Source organism: Schistocerca gregaria, chromosome 8, assembly GCF_023897955.1.
Source record: "Schistocerca gregaria isolate iqSchGreg1 chromosome 8, iqSchGreg1.2, whole genome shotgun sequence".
Taxonomy (NCBI): domain Eukaryota; kingdom Metazoa; phylum Arthropoda; class Insecta; order Orthoptera; family Acrididae; genus Schistocerca; species Schistocerca gregaria.
In genome coordinates this window covers 322341677-322362664 of record NC_064927.1, presented here as the reverse complement: position 1 = coordinate 322362664, position 20988 = coordinate 322341677, and the positions used below count along the sequence as shown (strand labels likewise).

The following is a 20988-nucleotide window of genomic DNA, read 5'->3' as shown; positions in this document are numbered from 1 at the left end:
TTTTACTCGATGGTTTTCCGTCTATTACTACGAACTGCGACCTTCCTGACAGGAAATCACGAATCCAGTCGCACAACTGAGACGATACCCCATAGGCCCGCAGCTTGATTAGAAGTCACTTGTGAGGAACGATGTCAGAAGCTTTCCAGAAATCTAGAAATACGGAATCCACTTGAGATCCCCTGTCGATAGCGGCCATTACTTCGTGCGAATAAAGAGCTAGCTGCGTTGCACAAGAACGATGTTTTCTGAAACCATGCTGATTACGTATCAATATACCGTTCCCTTCGAGGTGATTCATAATGTTTGAATACAGTATATGCTTCAAAACCCTACTGCAAACCGATGTCAATGATATAGGTCTGTAGTTCGATGGATTACTCCTGCTACCCTTCTTAAGCACTGGTGCGAACTGCACAATTTTCCAATCTGTAGGTACAGATCTATCGGTGAGCGAGCGGTTGTATATGATTGCTAAGTAGGGAGCTATTCAGTCAGCGTAATCTGAAAGGAACCTAATCGGTATACAATCTGGACCTGAAGACTTGCCCGTATCAAGCGATTTGAGTTGCTTCGCAACCCCTAAGGTATCTACTTCTAAGAAACTCATGCTAGCAGCTGTTCGTGTTTCAAATTCTGGAATATTCAATTCGTCTTCCCTGGTGAAGGAATTTCGGAAAACTGCGTTCATTAACTCCGCTTTAGCGGCACAGTCGTTGGTAACAGTGCCATCGGCACTGCGCAGCGAAGGTATTGACTGCGTCTTGCCGCTAGTGTACTTTACATACGACCAGAATTTCTTCGGATTTTCTACCAAATTTCGAGACAATGTTTCGTTGTGGAACCTATTAAAGGCATCTCGCATTGAAGTCCGTGCCAAATTTCGCGTGTCTGTAAATTTTAGTCAATCTTCGGGATTTCGCGTTCTTCTGAACTTCGCATGCTTTTTCCGTTTCCTCTGCAGCAGCGTTCGGATCTGTTTTGTGTACCATGGGGGATCAGTTCCATCTCTTACCAATTTATGAGGTATGAATCTCTAAACTGCTGTTGCTACTATATCTTTGAATTTGAACCACATCTCGTCTACATTTACATAGTCAGTTCGGAAGGAATGGAGATTGTCTCTTAGGAAGGCTTCTAGTGACAATTTATCTGCTTTTTTAAATAAAATTATTTTGCTTTTGTTTCTGGTGGATTTGGAAGAAACGGTATTGAGCCTAGCTACAACGACCTTGTGAACACTAATCCCTGTATCAGTCATGATGCTCTCTATTAGCTCTGGATTGTTTGTGGCTAAGAGGTCATGTGTGTTTTCGCAACCATTTACAATCCGCGTGGGTTCGTGGACTAACTGCTCGAAATAATTTTCGTAGAAAGCATTTAGGACAATACCGGAAGATGTTTTCTGCCTACCACCGGTTTTGAACAAGTATTTTTGCCAACATGTCGAGGGAAGGTTGAAGTCCCCACCAACTATAACCGTATGAGTGGGGTATTTATATGTTACGAAACTTAAATTTTCTCTGAAATGTTCAGCAACTATATCATCGGAGTCTGGGGGTCGGTAGAAGGAGCCAATTATTAACTTAGTTCGGCTGTTAAGTATAACCTCCACCCATACCAATTCGCGCACAGTATCTACTTCGACATCACTACAAGATAAACCGCTACTGACAGACACAAACACTCCACCACCAATTCTGCCTAATCTATCTTTCCTGAGCACCGTCTCAGACTTCGTAAAAATTTCTGCAGAACTTATTTCAGGCTATATCCAGCTTTCTGTAGCTATAACGATTTCAGCTTCTGTGCTTTCTATTAGTGCTTGAAGCTCAGGGACTTTCCCAGCACAACTACAACAATTTACAACTACAATTCCGACTGTTCCTTGATCCAAGCACGTCCTGTATTTGCCGTGCACCCTTTGAAATTGCAGCCCACCCCGTACTTTCCCGAGGCCTTCTAACCTAAAAAACCGCCCAGTCCTCGACACACAGCCTCCGCTAACCGTGTAGCCACCAGCAAAAAACTGACTGTATCTGATTTTTAATAAACGACTAAAACACCCAACTCATTATTTCTGTTTAAAAGAAGTAGATCGCCTTTTAGGGCAAAATGTCCGGCTAAATATAACGCCGAGCCAGGCTTCCGTATTTTTGGACGTGGCAATCCTAACTCGAACATCAGTTGTATTTCAGAGTGGTACCATTCCTCGTTTGGAAGCATTTTACGAAGTTCAGTAGCAGTGAATTACAATGCTCCATTCGCTTTAATTATTGATGAGCTATAAACTTAGGTTTCTGTTGCTTGAAAAACTCATACCACCCGAAAATTACTATGCAGAGAAATTATCAACTTGTGAACTTGCGCAGTCGCTGTTGCCATACCTCTCTCCTTCACCCTCAGAATCTTCGCTGGTGACAGTGAGATCCAACTTCTGCTGCGCCCGCAGCCTCATATCGACCGTGATCTCCTACTCCTTCACCTTCATTAGATTTTTTCAATATATGTCCGAAATAGACGTATATTATTGAAGGCAATAGCAATAAAAAAAAAACGAAAATCGGTGGTTTCAGAAACCGGTTGCCTTGCTGATTGAAAAGTCACGTTAAAATGGAGACGAAAAGAACCGGACTAACCGAAAACTGATTGTTTCAGCAATAACCGCCGTCCCTGCCCCACTCCCCTTGAGCATCAGTCAGCCATGTGTGTATGAACCAGGCGCCCGCTGCGGAGCCCTATACGTACCAACGTTCGCTGAGCGGTCGGCGAGGAGGCGCTATCGGTAGCCCCTTGGTTCATCTGGGTGATCAGTTACTGAACATTTGCACTCCTATTTGCCCACACACATCTCCACAGCCGTCGTTCACCCCTGTCATCTATGGCCCGTAGTGCACTTTAACTGCCTTGGCGCCGGTTTTGTACAGCTCCATTTTCCCATGAACGGTATACCGAACATTAACCACGGTGGTACGCGAGTAGTTTACAAAGCTCGCCGTTTCGCAAATGCTTCTACCCTTGGCCCGAAAGCCGATGATCATATTCAAATACAGAGATATGTACACAGGCAGAATACGGCGCTACGGTCGGCAACGCCTGTATGAGTCAACAAGTGTCTGGCGCAGTTGTTAGATCGGTTACAGCTGGTGTAACGGCAGGTTATCAAGATTTAAGTGAGTCTGAACGTGGAATTACAGTCGGGGCACGAGCGATGGGATACATCTCCGAGGTAGCGATGAAGTGGGGATTTTCCCGTTCGACCATTTCGCGAGTGTACAATGAACATCCAGAATCCGGTGAAACATCAAATCTCTGAGATCGCTTCGGCCGGAAAAAAATCTCTCAAGAATGGGGCCAACGACGTCTGAAGAGAATTCCACAAATTGCTGCAGATTCCAATGCTGGGCCATCAGTAAGGGCCAGTGTGCGAAACATTCAACGAAACATCATCGATATGGGCCTTCGGAGTCGAAGGCCCACTTGTGTACCCTTGATGACTGCACGACGCAAAGCTTTATGTTTCCCCTAGGCCCGTCAACACCGACATTGGACAGTTGACTGGAAACAAGTTGCCTGGTCCTACGAGTCTCATTTCAAATTGTATCGTGCGGATGGATGTGTACAGGTATGGAGACAACCTGATGAACCGATGGATCTTGCATGGCAGCAGGGGACTGTTCAAGCTGATCTGTAATGGTGTGGGGCGTGTGCAGTTGGAGTGATATAGGACCCCTGATACGTTTAAATACGACTGTGGCAGGTGGCACGTACGAAAGCATTCTGTCTGATCACGTGTGTCCATTCATGTCTAGTGTGCATTCCGACGGACTTGGGCAATTCCAGCAGGACAATGCGACATCCCACACATCCAGAACTGCTACATAGTGGCTTCAGGAATCTTCTTCTGAGTTTAAACACTTCCGCAGACCACCAAATTACTCAGACATGAACATTATTGAGTATATCTGGCATGCCTTGCAACGTTCTGCTCAGAAGAAATCTCCACCCCCTCGTACTCTTACTTATTTAAGGTCAGCCCTGCAGGATTCATGGTGTCAATTCCCTACTGCACTGCTTCAGACATTAGTCGAGTCCATACCACGTCATGTTGCAGCACTTTTATGTGCTTATGAGACCCTACACGGTATTAAGCTGGTGTACCGGTATCTTTGGCTCTTCAGTGCATATATATATATATATATATATATATATATATATATATATATATATATATATGGACGAATCACCTAAAACTTACACCGCAAATATTGCGGAAATGGAAAGTGCTATTGATGTGCAGTTTCCACAGAATGGATTGGTAGTTATGGGCTCATACTCTTAGGCAATCAACAGAATGTCACAACAATAAAAAAGTTTTTTTTGGCAAATGTGTGCAAATATACACTTTTTAAATGCAACAATGCCTATTGACATTAATAAACCATAACTAGTGTAAATTAGAATGTCAGTGGTTTGTTTTACAGGATTGTAGTCTGAGTCGTGTATGAGAAATCGTATTTTGTTAAGTTCACCCAATGACACTTGTACGATACTTGTGGCAGCACATACTAAAGAACAACACAAATGTATACACGTGTTATGTGGATTGTGACCAGTAATGAGTCAATTAACCATCAGAGGTTGAGTCCAAAATGACCACTGGCAGAGACGGTTCATGCTTCCAATCTGTTAGGTAATGACTGCTGCACACATGCTAGCATTTTAGTGGGGATGTCTGACAGGCTGCAGTAATACGTCATTGCATATCATCGGGTGTAGTTGGTATGTCATTGTAGGTACAGTCTTCCAGTTTTCCTCCATAGAAATAAGTGTACAGACGTCTAATTCGGGGAACAGGCTGGCCAAGGTGCAGGTCCTCTGTGTCTAATCCAACGATTTGGACAGAATTGGTGAAGACATGCTGTAGTACTTCATGCACTATGGGTTGGACAGCCATCAAGGTGGCACCATAAGTTCCTTCTAGTGTGCAGAGGAACTTCTTCTAGCATCTGTGGGAGATGGTCTATTAGGAGGTCGCGATACTTCATGCACGTTCCGTGTTCAATCTTCGAAACACCGGCCTATGAACTGATGGTTCACTATCCCACACCACAGATAGATAGACAATGACGTTCCATCTGATGAAGTCAATGGGGATTGTCAACAGACCAGTAGTGCTTGTTTTGGCAGTTTACCTGGTCATGATTAATAAATATGGCTCCATCACTATATGAGATACATGATACATCTGGAGTATCCTGTCTTAATGCCCATGAGCGGAAGCTAACACAATTCTCATAAGCGTTTCCATACAGTTCGAGATGGAGGGGGATTTGGTAGGGATGGAATCTACGTCGACGGAGAATGAATGGTACACTTGCCTGTCTCATGCCACTTCCTCATGTGGTAGCACGGCAGCTAATGTGCAGATCAATTGCAACAACAGCAAGAACATTAATTTCCCCCACTGTTAAGTCGTCTAGTTGTTTCACTAACAATTCCACGTAAATGGTTGAAGAGGTTGCTAAATAACTGCCGAGATGGTTGACGTCTACTGTGACATTTTGCCGCACATATCGTACAAGAACGAACTGCATTCTTCCTACACTTACCATACACCACGAGCATGTGCACTTTTTCTGTATTGGTAAATCACATTTCCAGTCACGACCTACTGCTTGGACTGTCGCACACTAACTAAATAAGTCACAATGCACTCAAGGAAGCACTGTAAGCAAACATAACAAGTGAGTGTAGGTGTGAGAACTTTTCAAAATACGATATCTCGTAAACGACTCGGGCTAGAATTCTGCATCTAACACTACTACCATTCTAAATTACCCTATTTTTAGTTTGTTGACATCAGTAGGCATTGTTCCACTGAAAAAGTGTTCGTTTGCACAAAAATACGCTTTTTAAGTATCACTACAACTGGCTTATAGGCTAGCAATAAGAGCTCCCGACCACCAATCCATCCTGTGAAAACCGCACTTCAGTAGCACTTTCCATTTCCACAATATTTACGGAGAAAGGTTTGGATGATTCACCAATTCACTATATATATTACCCTGTACTGCTAGTGCTGCCACCTGGCATCTGTGAGGGGTTATTGCATGTTGACGTCGAAAATAGGTAGTCGTCACATTATGGGATTGCATCGTGTGTTACATATATATTTTGGTATTATTACAAGTATATTATAAAAATATAACCTGCTGTAGGTCTGAATGTTCATTAGAGTATTGTGTAAAATTTCGATTAAATCAGTCAAGAACGTTTCGAAATTTTTGGTAACAATAGTTCCGCTTTGTGTGTTACATATTTATTTAAAAATAAGTACATAAAACATGCATTTATTCACGTGAAAAATTGTAACAAAATTTCAAAGCAATCTACTGACTACTTGCATTTCTGCGAGCATAAACACACGCAATCCTAATTTCTATATACTCAATACAAAGAAAGATCACGGTCGGGCGGGCACGCATCTCACCTGTTATTTCCGGCTCAACTTTTACAACTCGTGGAAACTCAGAGTAACTGCTTTTGTTATACTGTCAAGTTTTCTTCTTTAGATTCTCCACCTCAAGTTGTGCAGCGGACTGTTTGAGAACCGGCCAATTAATAACTGGCGGTTCCACGCAGCCAACGGCTCATCAACCCTTTCGGTCATGGCGTCCTCATATAAGGACATACTAAATAAATGCTTAGTGTATAAACATTCGTTAAATTATGAATTAACACGCAGAGTGTTTATTTGAGAACAGTGTCGACATCTCCTGTTAATCTGTGGTACCACAAAACAAAACTGAATGTGCTTAGTCACATGGGCACTTCCCAGTAACCTTTGTATCTCCAATCAGTCGATTAATATCTTCTAGGTTTAGGTAAACATATTTATATGTGCCTAGAAAGGTGTATTCTTGAACGAGAAAACTAAAGGTGTCTTTCAGAACGAAAGATAAGTGACATATTTATAACTTTATACATGTCTCCAAATGAGGACATTGTGACTGAAAGGTTGTAATAGCATAGAAATTTAAGACATTATTTCACTGTCTTTTTAGTCATCTTACGGTGATTTCACAACGCCCCGAGTCCAAGATAAGGCCACTTACAGAAGAACTTTAGAGCTCCTTAATTCATCTGAAACTGACGATCTATCCCATGATACTGGCGATAATTTTGAACATGAGGACAATGAAGGAGATAATATCAGACATTTTATATCATACTGTATACTGTAAGCTGAGTAGCCTAGACGCAAAGCCCGCTAACTGGATGATAAGTAACACTGAGATAATCACGAAACACTCGTCCCATTCAAACGACTATGCATTGGCAGCGAGAATTTTATTGTTGTGTACGGATTTCTTTCAGCGCAGCCAACCTTAAGCTGAATAAGAAAAATATCCAGTATAATCGTAACAGACTGAAAGGTAACTTTGAATGTCCAGACTGGTAAGTCTATTGTCTGTTCACATGCTTTGCATCCGGATATGGCAGGGCGATAGCCACGCCTATAGGGCATAGGGGGCTTTGCGCCCGAAGACAGCTGTCAGCTGCTTTTGAAACAGAACACGGTTTTCGACGGTTTACTGCCGGTTTTGCAACCTTAAACATATTCGATCACTTTCGCGCTGAAAAAAATTATACGGCCGTGTGCCCACCTCAAAATCGACATAAAACGAATTTAGCGTCTTTCTCATCTGCGTTAACCAGATGTAGGTTTTTTATGAATTTTTCTTTTCGTAATAGTATTTTTTACTATAGGTTCTGGAGAAATTGGTGTAATCGACAGGCCAGAAGTTATTCAAGTTTACACTCAGCATATGGGAGGGGTCGACAAGATGGATCTTCCGATCACAATTTATCGCACAGTCATCAGATCGCGAAAGTGGAAGATTTACATGTTTGCTCATGCAATTGATATTGCATGTGTAAATGCATGGATTAAGTACAAGATAAACGCATCAGAATAAGGTGTTTCTAAAAATAATACCCTTGATTTGCTTCACTTTAGGGTATGTCTGGCCAAAGTACTGACAAAAATAGATTAGCCAACTGCCAGGAAAAGAGGGCATCCCACTTGTGAAAGTCCAATGCCATCTCCAAGAGCCAGTGCGGAAGTTCGTCCAGAAACTGATGTTCGTTTGGACAACGTTGGGCATCTTCCAGTGGTCAGTGGCAAAAAATCATTTGACTGGTGCAGAAAACCAGGCTGCAGAGGCAAAACCACATTTTATTGTGTAACATGTAACATTCACTTATGTCTGGATGGAAAAAAATTGTTTCTTTCATTATCATTCTTCACAATTGTAAAACCATAGTTTATGTATATAATAATTAAATGAGTATTGTGTAATTTATCCATTTTGGAGAAATAAAATAAAATAAAATATTTTGAGTTTTCGACCTATAGTGCACCCACTTGAGCAGTATTGCTGAAAGACTTGGAAGGTATGTAGCCACTGTAAAAGATTGCCAGCAGCGGTCGTCACGAGAAAGTTCGACTGATAGCAGATCACGCTCTAGACAGCCATGTGGCTCTACCGAAAGGGAAGACCATCATGTTCGGAATATGGCTCTGGCACATCGTACTGCATCTGCAGCAGCAATGTGAACAGAAGTTGGCACCGCTGTGACACAAAGAAGTATTACAAATCGGTTACTTCAAGGACAGCTCCAAGTCACATGCCCTGTACTGTGCATTCTACTGACCCCAAACCACCGCCATTTGCGACTTCGGTGGTGTCCAGCGAGAGCTCATTGGGGAGGGGGGGAGGTAGGGTGGAGGCCTGTTGTGTTTCCTGACGAAAGCTGGTTCTGCCTCGGTAGCATTGATGGCCATGTGTTGGTTAGAAGGAGGCCAGTTGAGGGTCTGTCTGCATGCTTGGCATATTGGACCACACCTGGAGCTGTGGTCTGGGGTGCAATTTCGTACTACAGCAGGAGCACTCTCGTGATTATCCTATGCATCCTAACTGCAAATGTATACGTCAGTCTGGTGATTCGACTTGCTGTACTGCCATTCATGAACAGCATACCAAAGGGTTTTTCCAACAAGATATCGCTCGTCCACATACTGCTCTTGTAACCCAACATGCCCTACTGAGTATCGACATTTTGCCTTTGGCCTTGTCAGTCACAAAATCTGTCTTCAATTAAGTACATATGGAACATCACTGGACAACAACTCCAATGTCATCCACAGTCAGCCTTAACTGTCCCTGTATTGAATGACCAAGAGCAACAGGCATGAAAGTCCATCCCACAAACTGCCATCTGGCACCTGCAAATAACAATGCTTGCAAGTTTGCATGCTTGGATTCAAAATTCTGACGGTTACTCAAGATATTAAACCTCCGCTACACGCGCGATTTTTCTACCTCTGCTACACGCGCGCGGACTGAGAGTCCGTATTGCGTTTTATACCATTTTCCTGAACATTTCTGACATTACAGTTGGCAAATATAATATATTCGAGTCTGGATAACATAAATAAAACAATTAATTCGTAAACATAATGTATTTTAGCATCAGTAGTGTACATAAAAATTTTAACTCATAATTTACCTGTAAACCAAACAGAAAAATGCTGGATTCCACAGGACGATCGTTTGCTACTGTCATAGATGGAGGAATTCCACTTTTTTTTTCGAATTATTCCAACCATTGTCAGCCTGTCGTTTTCCAACAAGTCAGCCGCAAGTGGAATTGATGTGAACCAATTATCACATGTTACATTTCTGCTAAATTTGGATATGCATTTCACCATTCTTTTGACAATAGCATGAGGTGTGTTATCACAGAGATACGGCTCATCCACTTGCTTTCCACCGTATATTTGTAAATGGCTGGTATAGAACATCCTTGTATCTGTAAGTGCAAACATTTTTATGCCATATACTGCCGGTTTTGATGGAATGTATTGTATAAATCCACATCTGCTCCTGAATGCATCCAACATTTCATCTACTGTAACTAGTTGATAAACTGTAAAGTTTCTTGCAGTTGTCATTGAACTGATCTATCAAGAATCGGACAGCAGCTAATTCGTCTGTTTCCTTCCGATTAGCTCTGTTTCTGACGTCATCAAATCTCAGACATGTCAGCAAGAAACGAAAACGGTTTATGTCCATTGAGAGTCTGATGTACTCCACTCCAGTACCATCTGCAGCCCAGAGATCTAGTAAATTTGTGTGTGATGTTCGTAGCACACCCGCCAAGAAAAGGAGTCCTAAACAAGCTTTGATTTTTGTAATGTTTGTGTCTGCAGCATCTCTTTCTCTGGAATATTTAGAACGGATAGTAGCAATGTAAATATTAGTGCAGCGAACAATTTCTTCTAAAATGTCATATGTGAAGAAAAGTTGTAAACAATCAATTGGACGCTTGGCATTTTTTGCTTCGCCTATGAGTCCAGGTAAATGCTTGACAATATTAATGTTGAGGTCTTCTTACTCTTCTGTTTTGGATTAGAGGTCGATGGATTCATTGCATACCGTCTTTCCCAAAATACAAGTCAAATTGTTCGATAGAATCACTTTCGCCCAGCGACTATTCACTATCTGAATAGTGACCACTTTCGAATATTGACTCCAGATCACTACATTCTTCATTACCAAGCTCTTCGTCCAACAACTGTAAACCTGATCATCATCCACCGTTCTTCAGAAAAAAAGTGTATAACTTGTTTTACTTATCGGTGGTGGTCAATGAAAAGGCTCATAATTGTATGACAGTTTGGATAATAAATAAATAAAAAAAGTTTCAAAATCTAACTGTCTATGTTTTGTAATATTATAAAGGAAGAAACCTCCTTATTTGCAATACATCGTAAAAGAACTGATGATAGAACCGCGCCACACGAATGCACACACGCGGACTGACACTCCGTACCTCACGAGACTGCTGCTTCTGGCATTAATGACTAGCTTCAGTTGTTGCCAATAATTCGTTACGGAAGCAGGGGAAGGTAGAAAAAGGCGCTAATGGAAATATTGAATTTATAAGTGATTGCTGATGGAAAGATAAAACTGCGGACTCAACAGTTCGCGGTGCGTGTAACGGAGCGTTAATGTGCCAGTATGTCACATTTGCATGGTTTATCTCTCTGTTACGTTAACCTGTGATTTTGCACTATTAACGAGAGGGACTTGGCAGTTCCAGCATTCGCCTTACAACCAAGGGAAACTCCCCAAAATCCTTTGTCGAAATCGGGGGTTCGGAACCATATGCGAGGATTGGAACTTTAATAGTGGCAACTATTTATTTACAGCTCGTACAAAATAGATACTTGTTTCAAAGTTTTACTGACCCTCAAAGTAATCACCAGCATTGTTATTACCCATGGCCAGCGATGTGGAAGTCGTAGGGCACTCTTAGCAGTGCCATTTGTGTTGACGGTTGTAGCAGCGCGGTCTATTGCCTGACGAATTTGTAGCAATTCTGAAGCGAATGCCGTGAAGTGTTCCCTTCAGATTAGAAATCGAGTTGAACTCGCGAGAGCTTAAGTCAGGGGACTGCAGTAGGTGGTATAGCACTTAGCAGTACCATCAGTCAACGAATCAGTAACAGCTTGTACTGTATGTACTTGAGCATTGTCCTGCAAAATAATGGTCAGGTCTTGCAGAAAGTGTCATCACTTATGTCTCTATGCTGTTCATTTTTGGAACACAACCTAAGACCAGCTTAGAGACAGAAGTATTGACGTACAGTGCAGGTTGTTACTGATTTGTCTGACGGATGTGATTGCTAAGTGGTATACCACCTACTGCAACTCGACTTCTAAACTGAAGGGAACGCTTCATGACATTCGCTTCAGAACTGCTACAAATTCGTCAGGCAATAGACCGCGCTGCTACAACCGTCAACACAACTGGCACTGCTACGAGTGCCCTACGACTTCCACAACTCTGGCAACAGGTTATACAGAATGCTGGTGACTACTTTGAAGGTCGGTAAAACTTTAAAACACGTATCTATTTTGAACGAGCTGTAAATAAATAGTTGCCACTATTAAAGTTCCAACCCTCGTATGTTAGCTAGACAAATGTACTCCTGAAATTGCATTGCTCTAGATTATTTATTTTTTGGTGTCACGATTTTTGGCCTTGAATATATGTATGCGCCCATAAAAGTCCGCTTCTTGCATCACACACTGGTTATGGATAAGATTTTCTGACGCTGAACATATAGGATTAATTAAGATTAGTTATGATTAATTAAGATTAATCATAAGATATTTTGTAAAGAGCATGGCATTATTTGTTTTACTAATTATGCTGATCGCCGAATTGTGTTCGAAAACAATTCGCCAATCGAAAACAATTCGCCTGTCAAAAACAATTCGCCTGTGGTGTCCTCATCTCGCGGTCGTGTTCTCGCTTCCCGAGCACAGGGTCCGGGGTTCGATTCCCGGCGGGGACAGAGATTTTCGCCTGCCTCGAGATAACTGGGTGTTTGTGTTGTCCTCATCATTTCATCATCATTCATGAAAGTGGTGAGATTGGACTGAGCAAAGGTTGGGAATTTGTATGCTTGCTGATAACCGAGCAGTTGAGAGTCCCACAAACCACACATCATCATCAAATCCAGCAGCAAAACAGAAAATAAAAGTTGTTTCTTCTTTCCAAGTATAGGCCTGTAGTAAAATTTCAACCACATTTTGTTTTAATCACTGCTTCAACTCACTATTAGAATTTTTAGATCTTTTCGAAAAACTTACAAGACATAAGTGGAACGTCAGCTGATCCAGTTAGACTAAGTTCTTTTATTAATAGTAATTTTTAATTATGTGTATGCTCAATAGTTATAAGGAAATGATACATTCCATAAGCTGTAGATTTTTTGTACCAATAAAGAAATTAAATACATTGTGGAGAGTAGTGGTGTAGCAGTATACATCTCTCTTGTACACTGAGGTGAAAAAGCTATGGGATACCTCAGAATATAATATCGGACCTGCTTTTGACTGATGTAGTGCAGCAGTGCGACGTAGCATGGAATAGCTTCTTGGTTATGTCCCGTAACTGTGCAATGGGATTCATGTTGGGCAGCGATCTCGGTGGCCAAGTAATTCTCTCGTATTGTCCAGAATGTTCTTCAAACTGGCCGTGAATAATGATGGCCCAGCGACATGGTGCATTGTCATCCATAAAAATTCCATTGTTGTTTGGGAACATGAAGTCCATGAATGGTTGCAAATGGCCTCCAATAATCCGAAAGTAAATATTTCCAGTCAATGATCGATTCAGTTGTCCCAGAGAACCCAGTCAATTCCACGTAAACAGGGCGTTAGCATTATGGAGCCGCCACAAGCTCGCAAAGTGCCTTGTTGACAACTTGGGTCCATGGCTTCATGGGTCTGCATCACACTAGAACCTTACCATTGGCTCTTACCAACTGAAATCAGGATTCATCTGATCAGGTCACGGTTTTCCAGTCGTCTTGGTTCCAATCGATATGATCACAAGCCCGGGAGGAGGACCTGCAGGTGATGTAGCGCTGTTAGCAAAAACACTCGTGTCGATTGTCTGCTGCCATAGCCCATTAACGCCAAATTTCGCTGCTCTGTGCTAATGGATACGTTCGTCATACGTCCCACATTGATTTCTGCAGTTATTTCACGCACTGTTGCTTGTCTATTACCACTGACAACTTTATGCAAATGTCGCTGCTCTCAATCGCTAAGTGAAGATGGGTTCAAACATGCATCTAATGTGGTGCCACTACATGTGGCCTTTTGTGGTGGCATCTTGAGCTACCATTCACACAGGACAACACAAATTCTATGTTGACAGCTTTCAGTATGGCGTCAATTTTATCATTTGGTGGCATGAATGTTGTTGTTGTTGTGGTCTTCAGTCCTGAGACTCGTTTGATGCAGCTCTCCATGCTTACCTATCCTGTGCAAGCTTCTTCATCTCCCAGAACCCACTGCAACCCACATCCTTCTGAATCTGCTTAGTGTATTCATCTATTGGTCTCCCTCTACGATTTTTACCCTCCACGCTGCCCTCCAATACTAAATTGGTGATCCCTTGATGCCTCAGAACATGTCCTACCGACCGATCCCTTCTTCTGGTCAAGTTGTGTCACAAACTTCTCTTCTCCCCAATCCTATTCAACACTTCCTCATTAGTTATGTGATCTATCCATCTAATCTTCAGCATTCTTCTGTAGCACCACATTTCGAAAGCTTCTATTCTCTTCTTGTCCAAACTATTTATCGTCCATGTTTCGCTTCCATACATAGCTACACTCCATACAAATACTTTCAGAAATGACTTCCTGACACTTAAATCTATACTCGATGTTAATAAATTTCTCTTCTTCAGACACGCTTTCCTTGCCACTACCAGTCTACATTTTATATCCTCTCTACTTCGACCATCATCAGTTATTTTGCTCCCCAATTAGCAAAACTCCTTTACTACTTTAAGTGTCTCATTTCCTAATCTAATTCTCTCAGCATCACCCGACTTAATTCGACTACATTCCATTATCCTCGTTTTGCTTTTGTTGATATTCATCTTATATCCTCCTTTCAAGACACTATCCATTCCGTTCAACTGCTCTTCCAAGTCCTTTGCTGCCTCTGACAAAATTACGATGTCATCGGCGAACCTCAGAGTTTTTATTTCTTCTCCATGGATTTTAATACCTACTCCGAATTTTTCTTTTGTTTCCTTCACTGCTTGCTCAATATGCAGATTGAATAACATTGGGGAGAGACTACAACCCTGTCTCACTCCCTTCCCAACCACTACCTCCCTTTCATGTCCCTCAACTCTAATAACTGCCAGCTGGTTTCTGTACAAATTGTAAATAGCCTTACGCTCCCTGTATTTTACCCCCGCCGCCTTCGGAATTTGAAAGAGAGTATTCCAGTCAACATTGTCAAAAGCTTTCTCTAAGTCTACAAATGCTAGAAATGTAGGTTTGCCCTTCCTTAATCTAGCTTCTAAGATAAGTCGCAGGGTCAGTATTGCCTCACGTGTTCCAACATTTCTACGGAATACAAACTGACCTTCTCCGAGGTCGGCTTCTACTAGTTTTTCCATTTGTCTGTAAAGAATTCGCATTAGTATTTTGCAGCTGTGACTTATTAAACTGATAGTTCGGTAATATTCACATCTGTCAACATCTGCTTTCTTTGGGATTGGAATTATTATATTCTTCTTGAAGTCTGAGGGTATTTAGCCTGTCTCATACATCTTGCTCACCAGATGGTAGAGTTTTGTCAGGACTGGCTCTCCCAAGGCCGTCAGTAGTTCCAATGGAATGTTGTCTACTCCGGGGGGCCTTGTTGCGACTCCGGACCTTCAGTGCTCTGTCAAACTCTTCACGCAGTATCATATCTCCCATTGCATCCTCATCTACATCCTCTTTCATTTCCATAATATTGTCCTCAAGTACATTGCCCTTGTATAGACCCTCTATATACTCCTTCCACCTTTCTGCTTTCCTGTTTTTGCTTAGAACTGGGTTTCCATTTGAGCTCTTGATGTTCATATAAGTGGTTCTCTTATCTTCAAAGGTCTCTTTAATTTTCCTGTAGGCAGTATCTATCTTACCCCTAGTGAGAAAAGCCTCTACATCCTTACATTTGTCCTCTAGCCATCCCTGCTTAGCCATTTTGCACTTCCTATCGATCTCATTTTTGAGACGTCTGTATTCCTTTTTGCCTGCTTCATTTACTGCATTTTTATACTTTCTCCTTTCATCAATTAAATTCAATATTTCTTCTGTTACCCAAGGATTCCTACTAGCCCTCGTCTTTTTACCTACTTGATCCTCTGCTGCCTTCACTACTTCATCCCTCAAAGCTACCCATTCTTCTTCTACTGTATTTCTTTCCCCCATTCCTGTCAATTGCTCCCTTATGCTCTCCCTGAAACTCTGTACAACCTCTGGTTCTTTTAGTTTATCCAGCTCCCATCTTCTTAAATTCCCACCTTTTTGCAGTTTCTTTAGTTTTAATCTACAGGTCATAACCAATAGATTATGGTCAGAGTCCACATCTGCCCCTGGAAATGTCTTACAATTTAAAACCTGGTTCCTAAATCTCTGTCTTACCATTATATAATCTATCTGAAAACTGTCAGTATCTCCAGGCTTCTTCCATGTATACAGCCTTCTTTTATGGTTCTTGAATCAGTGTGAGCTATGATTAAGTTGTGCTCTATGCAAAATTCTACCAGGCGGATTCCTCTTTCATTTTGTACCCCCAATCTATATTCACCTACTACGTTTCCTTCTCTCCCTTTTCCTACTACCGAATTCCAGTCACCATGACTATTAAATTTTCGTCACCCTTCAGTATATGAATAATTTATTTTATTTCATCATACATTTCTTCAATTTCTTCATCATTTGCAGAGCTAGTTGGCATATAAACTTGTACCACTGTAGTAGGTGTGGGCTTCGTATCTATCTTGGCCACAATAATGCATTCACTATGCTGTTTGTAGTAGCTTACCCACATTCCTATTTTCCTATTCATTATTAAACCTACTCCCGCATTACCCCTATTTGATTTTGTGTTTATAATCCTGTAGTCACCTGACCAGAAGTCTTGTTCCTCCTGGCACCAAACTTCACTAATTCCCATTATATCTAACTTTACCCTATCCATTTCCCTTTTTAAATTTTCTAACCTACCTGCCCGATTAAGGGATCTGACATTCCACGCTCCGATCCGTAGAACGCCAGTTTTCTTGCTCCTGATAACGACATGCTCTTGAGTAACCCCCACCCGGAGATCCGAATTGGGGACTATTTTACCTCCGGAATATTTCACCCAAGAGGATGCCATCATCATTTAATCATAAAGTAAAGCTGCATGCCCTCGGGAAAAATTACGGCTGTAGTTTCCCCTTGCTTTCAGCCGTTCGCAGTACCAGCACAGCAAGGCCGTTTTGGTTATTGTTACAAGACCAGATCAGTCAATCATCCAGACTGTTGCCCCTGCAATTACTGAAAAGGCTGCTGCCCCTCTTCAGGAACCACACATTTGTCTGGCCTCTCAACAGATACCCCTCCGTTGTGGTTGCACCTACGGTACGGCTATCTATATCGCTGAGGCACGCAAGCCTCCCCACCAACGGCAAGGTCCATGGTTCATGGGGGGAGCGGTTCTAGGCGCTTCAATCCGAAACCGCGCTGCTGCTGCTACGGTCGCACATTCGAATCCTGCGTCGGGCATGGATGTGTGTGTTATCCTCACGTTAGTTAGGTTCAAGTAGTCGTAAGTCTAGGGGACTGATGACCTCAGATGTCCCATAGTGGTCAGACACATTTCAGCCGCTCCAGTTGCTACTACGTTTTCTACTCCACGACCGGCTTCGTCTTTTATATTTAGCGCACTTTCCAGAGGATATGAAAGTGACATGCAAACAAATCCATGATATAATAGATACAGAAGGAACTGTGACAAGAGTTAAATACCAGGAAGACAAAACCCAAATGTAGTATCTGAAAACAGATTTTACACAAGGATAAATCAGAGGCTACAAACGCAATTATAAAAAAGTAAAACATGGAGACAGAAATGCTGTCTGCAATTGCAAACTACCAACAGTTGGCATGTAAATATCATCTACAGACATGTCACTCTTCCAAGACTTTAGACTCTCATTGTATTCGCTGATTAGAGGCATTTTGAATAAATAAATTTTAGTTTAACAGCACCCACATCACACTCAGGAGCTATTTCCTGCATACAATACACAATTTATACAATGTATGGTCTCACAAATCATGAAGTTTGTAGAACTTGCCTTTCTGATTGTGTGTATTAAGTTGATTAATTTATTCATTCAAAAAACTTGTAAGTGTGTATGATAAGTCATTGATTTGCAAATATTGCACCTCCCCCCACCAACACTCCCCCCCCCCCCCCCACACACACACACACTGCTGGAGAAAACCAACATAAGTTGCTGTTCTTGTAATTATAGAAACTGCAAAAGTGTACCTGCCAATCATTGTTTTCACTTTTTTCAGTAATAAAATGAAAACTCATCGAAATTGAGTGGAGTACAGCAACAATTACTACTCCATGACAACTGTGACAGAGTGCCTGTGTTTTGAAATACTGCCACCAGGGAACAGTGGCAGAAGGAAAGTGGCACAACAAAGTAGTGTCCGTGGCGGATACAGTGGCCAATATTTAGTGACCAATTTTCGTCCAAAGCACTATATAGAGAGGGCTCCAAAAATTGTATCCACTGTTTAAAAGTCCATAACTTGCAAACTAATTGATGGAGTTGTCTTGTTTTTGGTGAAAGTGTAGCCTAAAGTCCAACTTAAAGATATCACCGTAGGTGTTCGAATTGGTCACCACTAACGTCAACACACAAACGATGCCGCCGAACTGCAGCTTGAACTACTGACTGCAATGTGTTCAGTTGGATATTTGAATGTACGATGGGTTCTCAAAGTTCATCCAATGTGCGTGGCTTTTGTCGATAAACGACGTACTTTAGTGTTCCCCACAGGTAAATGTCCAAAGGACTTAGGTCTGGGGAACGTGGTGGATACTCCACAGCACCTCTATGGCCTATCCATCCTCCTGGTAGATTTTCGTCGAGATACGCCCTAACACGATGTTGGTAGTGGGCTGGGGCACCATATTATTGAAAGTAAACTCTTCGTCTCCATACAAGTCTCGGGTGGCAGTTAAAATGGATGTCTGAAACTTCTGAAGATACACCTCACCGGTAAATGTGCCGTCAAAGAAGAATGGCCCAATCAAGCCCCGGTAAGACAACCGACACCACACATTTACTCCTGGCAAATTCACAGCTTTGTCTACATGCACATTCGGATTTTTGGCGGCCCAGTAGATGCAATTGTGGCGATTTACTGTACCATTGAGTTTGAACTGTGCCTCATCAAACTACACAATCATCTCTGCAAAATCTTCATCGTTGGGCACCATGTTAGTCAACCACTCGAAGTACTCTGTTCTACGATCTGGGCCGTCCTCGTTATTGCGTGTAGCAAACGTGGGCTGTAGCACATCGACTTTGCTGTCTTCAAAATTCGCCGAACACTTGAGCGACTCACTCCATTCCACGGGCACACTGTCTCACAGACTTCTGTGGTGGGCAAGTGAATTGTTGTAACACACGACGGGTGTTAGCTGGACTTGTTACTGTCACATGTCGTCCAGATCTTTAACACGGCCTTTGGCTTCAAATTTGTCTCGAATGCGACGAATCGTTAAACGTGTCGGTGGCTCTGTTTGATACTCATTTCGCCATTGCCGTTGAACCTCATTAATGTTTTCGTACTTAAAATACCACTTCAACACAGACTTCCTTTCATCGAATGTAAGCCTTGCGCCATCCATATTTGCTCGAGTAACTAGGCGCAACTAAAAACAAAACACTGACCGTTTAGCGACTATCATCTGTGAAAGCAAAACAACGCAATACAACGCTTGTGTGGCGATTGCCGGAACTACAAACTATTACACTGCAAAAGATGAGACAACTCTGTATATTAGTTAGCCAGTTATGGACTTTTAAACAGTGGATACATTTTTTGGACCCCTCTGTATGTGCATATCGCTATCCCATGACTTTTGTCATCTTATTGTATATAACGTGTACAAGCTAACGGGTGCAACGACTTTGCATCCTGTATAATTCTGTGAACGGATTGTTGTAAGCTAATGCAAGCCTTGAGCCTGGAGCTCGTCACTGTGTGCAGTTGCTATTGACTTAACTTGTTGCTATTAAGTCTGATTTCTTTACGTCAATAAAAAACTTATTCTTTTTGATGACTAATTTATTATGTCAAAGTACTCAACTTACAATCCTGTACCTAAAAGGTGGCATACTAAAACCGAACTGTGACCAACAATGTCCACGTGACATTTCTCTCAAAATAGCAGTTTGTCAAATGGGACTGAAGCTAAAAATTTTGTAGTCAGTATATTGGCCTAACTCAAATAATAGCAAGTATAGACTTATACACTGTAGGTATGCACAAGGAGTTGTTATATCCATAACAGGTGCAGCAACTGCTCATTTGCAGCATTATAAATCGGATGCAAATGACGAGAACCTTAATAGGCTTTCCCCTCTTTATGGAATGTACAAACACTGAGTGGGGAAATTAGAAGACAGAACTGATTTTTTTCACATAAATGAAGTAATTTAACTGCTGGATACTCCTGCAAACGCTTTTGTTTATTTATTTTATTTTTACCGGAGTTCGTTTGTGTATTGTGTACTACTTCATATAGAATTGCAAAAATTCCTTGCCTTCAGCCACTTTATGAAGATAAGGACGATTCTCACGAAAAAGCGTGTAAGGCAAGTTTTATTGCGTGCAAGACTACCTACTAAAAGAAAAACCTACACACGCAAACAATGTTGATACTCGGTACGGTGGCTGTTGGGAGCCACCGAAAAGGCATTTCCCACTAGCAGTCGCTCCCTTCAACCACTGCGCCGGCCGCCGAGTGTCAGCTTTGTTTGCGACCTACAGTTCTCAGATCCTTGATTTCAAATAGGACGCGTGCGCAGCGCTGTCTGTAGGCGTATGTCAGTTTGTTTACTCAGCTGTTGGCGTCCTATACAGTGAGGAGAAGACTAAGAGCGAATGGAGAAGTGAGTCATCGGCTGAGTAGCGGTATTTCAGGGAATCGTGGTAACATTTTGTGACTGAGTAGCGTGTAGTGGTCGCAGTAGTCAGTCATTATTTTCTTGGCGTTCAAGAGCAATCAGACCTACAGAGTAAGCGAATAATTTATCGTGATTTGTTTCCACCAATCGAAGGACTTTAAATTAAAGTAAAGTACGGGACTCTAACGATTCGCCAAAGCAGTGCAGGTGAGTGGCAACAATCTGTCGTTACTGTTGGTTATCTCAAGATAAACAGAAATACTTCGTACATACGCAGTCCAGTGCTAGTGTCAACACAACAGGTAGCTTACACGGTAGCTTTCAGAAATAATGTGTACATTTT

At 41.9% G+C, this 20988-nt stretch overlaps 1 protein-coding gene across 1 annotated transcript in view; it reads left to right on the top strand.

The window, feature by feature from the left end:
• The first annotated feature begins 20435 nt into the window (after positions 1–20435).
• LOC126284345 (rhomboid-related protein 2-like) overlaps positions 20436–20988 on the top strand; it is a 52843-nt gene continuing 52290 nt past the window's right edge. The window contains exon 1 of the mRNA XM_049983199.1: positions 20436–20852. The gene's annotated coding sequence lies outside the window, so the exon portion shown is untranslated. The remainder of the gene's footprint in view (positions 20853–20988) is intronic.